This window comes from Triticum urartu, chromosome 2 (genome assembly GCF_003073215.2).
Source record: "Triticum urartu cultivar G1812 chromosome 2, Tu2.1, whole genome shotgun sequence".
Lineage (NCBI taxonomy): Eukaryota > Viridiplantae > Streptophyta > Magnoliopsida > Poales > Poaceae > Triticum > Triticum urartu.
This window is the reverse complement of record NC_053023.1, coordinates 545,917,675-545,923,674: the sequence shown is the minus strand read 5'-3', so window position 1 is coordinate 545,923,674 and position 6,000 is coordinate 545,917,675.

Genomic DNA, 6,000 nt, shown 5'->3' with positions numbered 1-6,000 from the left:
CCACTCCAAGTCTCCTGGATTGCGTTCGTTTCAAAAATAACTCTCCCAAAGGTTTCATTCCGTTTGATATTCCTTTTTTGCGAAACACTGAAATAGGCAAAAAAAACAGCAATTTGCACTGGGCCTTTGGTTAGTAGGTTAGTCCCAAAAATAATATAAAAATGTATATTAAAGCCCATTAAACATCCAAAACAGATAATATAATAGCATGGAACAATCGAAAATTATAGATACGTTGGAGACGTATCAGAGACTGAAGGAAATATGCCCTAGGGGCAATAATAAAGTTGTTATTTATATTTCCTTATATCATGATAAATGTTTATTATTTATGCTACAATTGTATTAACCGGAAACTTAGTACATGTGTGAATACATAGACAAACAGTGTGTCCCTAGTATGCCTCTACTTGACTAGCTTGTTAATCAAAGATGGTTAAGTTTCCTAGCCATGGACATGTGTTCTCATTTGATGAACGGGATCACATCATTAGAGAATGATGTGATGGACTAGACCCATCAGTTAGCTTAACACTATGAACACTATGATCGTTTAGTTTATTTCTATTGCTTTCTTCATGACTTATACATGTTCCTATGACTATGAGATTATGTAACTCCCGAATACCGGAGAACACTTAGTGTGCTATCAAACGTCACAACGTAACTTGGTGATTATAAATATGCTCTACAGGTGTCTCCAATGGTGTTTGTTGAGTTGGTATAGATCGAGATTATGATTTGTCACTCCGATTATCGGAGAGGTATCTCTGGGCCCTCTCGGCAATGCACATCACTATAAGCCTTGCAAGCAATGTGACTAATGAGTTAGTCACGGGATGATGCATTACGGAATGAGTAAAGAGACTTGCCAGTAACGAGATTGAACTAGGTATGAGGATATCGGCGATCAAATCTCGGGCAAGTAACATACCGATGACAAAGGGAACAACGTATGTTGTTATGCGGTTTGACCGATAAAGATCTTCGTAGAATATGTAGGATCCAATATGAGCATCTAGGTTCTGCTATTGGTTATTGACCGGAGATGTGTCTCGGTCATGTCTACATAGTTCTCGAACCCGTAGGGTCCGCACGCTTAACGTTCGATGACGATTTTTATTATGAGTTATGTGATTTGATGTACCGAAGGATCTTCGGAGTCCCGGATGAGATCAAGGACATGACGAGGAGTCTCAAAATGGTCAAGATGTAAAGATCGATATATTGGAAGGCTATATTCGGACATCGGAAAGGTTCCGAGTGATTCGGGTATTTTTCGGAGTACCGGAGAGTTACAGGAATTCGCCGGGGAGTATATGGGCCTTATTGGGCCTTACTGGAATAGAGAGGAAGGCCAAGGAGGAGGGCGTGCCCCCCTAGCCCAATTCGAATTGGGTGGGGGCTCGGCCCCCTTCCTTCCTTCTCTCCTACTCCTACTAGGGAAAGGGGGGATCCTACTCCCGGCGGGAGTAGGACTCCCCCTAGGGCGCGCCATAGAGAGGGACGGCCCTCCCCTCCTCCACTCCTTTATATACGGGGGAGGGGGCACCCCATAGACACACAAGTTGATCTCTTAGCTGTGTGCGGTGCCCCCTCCACAGATTTCCACCTCGGTCATATCATTGTAGTGCTTAGGCAAAGCCCTGCATCGGTAACTTCATCATCACTGTCATCATGCCGTCGTGCTGACGAAGCTCTTCCCCGACACTTAGCTGGATCTAGAGTTTGTGGGACGTCACTGAGCTAAACATGTGCAGATCGCAGAGGTGCCATACCTTCGGTACTAGGATCGGTCGGATCGTGAAGACGTACGACTACATCAACCGCGTTGTCATAACGCTTCCGCTTACAGTCTATGAGGGTACGTAGACAACACTCTCCCCTCTCGTTGCTATGCATCACCTAGATGGATCTTGCGTTGCATAGGATTTTTTTTGAAATTACTGTGTTCCCCAACATTTAAGCCTCCTTCTATGATTCTTTTCTTGATATGTAATTCAGTGTTGTGCAAGATTTGCTCACACATCTTTTCAATTGCTTGTTTGTATCAGCCAGCCATACTAGGACTGTTTGCTTTGATTACTTGTTGTTCTTGACCTAACAGAGCTTGTCAACGATTTAAACACTAAGGGCTGCTGTAGTGGGGGCTTGTATAACTCATAGGTGACATGAAAGGTTTGGTTGTACACTAAAGTAAGCTCTCCAAGAGTACCTAGAGATCCAGTTTAAAGGTATGCCTAGTTTTTACACAGTGCACACATAGTAAATGCTCATTTCATTGTGTGCAAGAGATGTGACATGTTTCATTATGTGATGGTGTTTTGTTATAAACTCATCCTTTTGTGTTGTTCATAGACTAGAAAGTATGCATATTTATCTTCCAAGGAGACCAGTAACTAGTTTGTGTCACCTTGCAGAGGGGGTGCAATGAAGATAAGATTGAGGATTTCCAAGTACAAGATGTTAGGAAGGAGCCTTGCAAGAGAAGGAGGAGCAGCGCTGAGCCTGTTCAACCAGTTATGGTAAGTCACTATATTACAATTACCAGGACATCCTATTTGTCTGACATTGTGCTTGTGTAGGGTTCTTCACTTGTAACCTAGTCATTTGGCCATTGATTAAAACCCCCCTCCGCTCACTATTATATGATGTTCTAACTTTTTTGTAAATCAGATGTATGTAAACACATTTTAATGTGTCTGTTCACTCATTACAGATGTAGTCTACTTTTAAATATCTAAAACATCTTATAGTAGTGAATGGTGTAAAACTGCTTCGTGCTATGGTAGAGTTTACGATGTCATAAATGTCATAACCAAACACATATTTACATCATTAGCCTCCCTATCATTACTAGTATCTTGATTACATACCAGTCGAGATACTTCACAGGGGGAAAACAATATTACATTACTTGTTCCTTTAGTAAATGTAGCTAGGCCATGGATATTATTGAGGCGTGCTTGTATGCATGCTATCAACTCAACAGTTCAATTGCTTGTTTGTTTCAGGCATAGTTAAATTGCTCTTTTCAATTGCTTTATTTGTCCTCAGTTAATGAGATGCCCAAACAATGATGCCTAATGTTGGGTACTTGTAGAACTATTAGTTGACATAATTAAAGGCCTTACCATTTAATTACTCTGGTGAAGTGTGCCTGAAGCTTCAAAGTCTATTAACCAACTATTACTGCATGAGGCTCACAATCTAGTTTATACAAGGCTAATGATTGCATAGTTTTTCTTATTGTAGTAGGTTTGTATGAATCCCTCTGCTGTTCATTATGCTCCTTAAGACTTTAATTGAGCTACAGAATGGCCAACTGCTTACTTATACGCAAGATATATATATATATACTCTCTATCTCTATCTCTATCTCTACTCTTATAAAAACAGAGTTGGTGATGATGGTGTGCCTGCCATCCTGCAATATAGGCCGTCCGATTTATATCTCACGGATAGGAAGGAAACTATGTCAATTTTGCAAAAAGATACCCACACCCCTCTACACATTTGCAAATAAGGCCTTCCCTCGTTCATCCTTTTCTCTCACAAGATACTACTCATACAAATGCATCTTGATGTTCTGTGCAATGCATAGGCATCTTGCTAGTATATATATATATAATGTTCAGTAGCTCCGTGTGATGTAAATTTGTAACCTGTCTCTGTTTTGGATTTGACCCCAACATCATGCTCCTCTGGTGAGCTAAGAGAGATTTCTGTATGCGGACTGCATAGACTACCATTTTCATAATTTTTAAAATATCACTTGCTTATGCTTCATGGCATGTAACATTATTATTAGTCCTCTTTTTATATGTACAAAATAGTTTGTCTTTCTCGCTTCCCTGTTGTAGCTACATTTTTGCCCTAGTCATGTGTACTTACAGAAACATTTAAGGATGAAGTGACATCAACACAAAGATCTAAGAGTGCGGCATGACCGTTACCAAATGATTATGGATTGGAATTGGAATGTGTTGATGTTCTCGAGCATCAACTAGAGGTGGCAAGACAACGTGTATATGATTCTCAACATGCAATCAACATGTTGAGACTGGACTTGTAGGTATTAGATGCAGGAGTCAAAAAAAATGAAACAAGACATTAAGGTAACTGTTGGAAATATGCCCTAGAGGCAATAATAAATTAGTTATTATTATATTTCCTTGTTCATGATAATCGTTTATTATCCATGCTAGAATTGTATTGATAGGAAACTCAGATACATGTGTGGATACATAGACAACACCAGGTCCCTAGTAAGCCTCTAGTTGACTAGCTCATTGATCAATAGATGGTTACGGTTTCCTGACCATGGACATTGGATTTCATTGATAACAGGATCACATCATTAGGAGAATGATGTGATGGACAAAGACCCAATCCTAAGCCTAGCACAAGATCATGTAGTTCGTATTCTAAAGCTTTTCTAATGTCAAGTATCATTTCCTTAGACCATGAGATTGTGCAACTCCCGGATACCGTAGGAGTGCTTTGGGTGTGCCAAACGTCACAACGTAACTGGGTGGCTATAAAGGTACACTACAGGTATCTCCGAAAGTGTCTGTTGGGTTGGCACGAATCGAGACTGGGATTTGTCACTCCGTGTAAACGGAGAGGTATCTCTGGGCCCACTCGGTAGGACATCATCATAATGTGTACAATGTGATCAAGGAGTTGAGCACGGGATGATGTGTTACGAAACGAGTAAAGAGACTTGCCGGTAACGAGATTGAACAAGGTATCGGGATACCGACGATCGAATCTCGGGCAAGTATCGTACCGCTAGACAAAGGGAATTGTATACGGGATTGATTAAGTCCTTGACATCCGTGGTTCATCCGATGAGATCATCGTGGAACATGTGGGAGCCAACATGGGTATCCAGATCCCGCTGTTGGTTATTGACCGGAGAGTCATCTCGGTCATGTCTGCATGTCTCCCGAACCCGTAGGGTCTACACACTTAAGGTTCGGTGACGCTAGGGTTATAGAGATATTAGTATGCGGTAACCCGAAAGTTGTTCGGAGTCCCGGATGAGATCCCGGACGTCACGAGGAGTTCCGGAATGGTCCGGAGGTAAAGAATTATATATAGGAAGTGCTATTTCGGCCATCGGGACAAGTTTCGGGGTCACCGGTATTGTACCGGGACCACCGGAAGGGTCCCGGGGGTCCACCGGGTGGGGCCACCTGCCCCGGGGGCCACATGGGCTGTAGGGGGTGCGCCTTGGCCTATATGGGCCAAGGGCACCAGCCCCAAGAGGCCCATGCGCCAAGAGAAGGGAAAGGAAGAGTCCTAAAGGGGGAAGGCACCTCCGAGGTGCCTTGGGGAGGAGGGACTCCTCCCTGGCCGCACCCTTCCTTGGAGGAAGGGCCAAGGCTGCGCCCCCCCCTCTCCCTTGGCCCTATATATAGTGGGGGGAAGGGAGGGCAGCCCACCTAAGCCCTGGCGCCTCCCTCTCCCTCCCATGACACATCTCCCTCCTCCCGCAGCGCTTGGCGAAGCCCTGTTGGAATCCCGCTACTTCCACCACCACGCCGTCGTGCTGCTGGATCTCCATCAACCTCTCCTTCCCCCTTGCTGGATCAAGAAGGAGGAGACGTCGCTGCTCCGTACGTGTGTTGAACGCGGAGGTGCCGTCCGTTCGGCGCTAGGATCATCGGTGATTTGGATCACGACGAGTACGACTCCATCAACCCCGTTCTCTTGAACGCTTCCGCGCGCGATCTACAAGGGTATGTAGATCCACTCCTCCCTCGTTGCTAGATGACTCCATAGATAGATCTTGGTGACACGTAGGAAAATTTTGAATTTATGCTACGTTCCCCAACAGTGGCATCATGAGCTAGGTCTATGCGTAGTTTCTATGCACGAGTAGAACACAAAGTAGTTGTGGGCGTTGATTTTGTTCAATATGCTTACCGTTACTAGTCCAATCTTGATTCGGTGGCATTGTGGGATGAAGCGGCCCGGACCGACCTTACACGT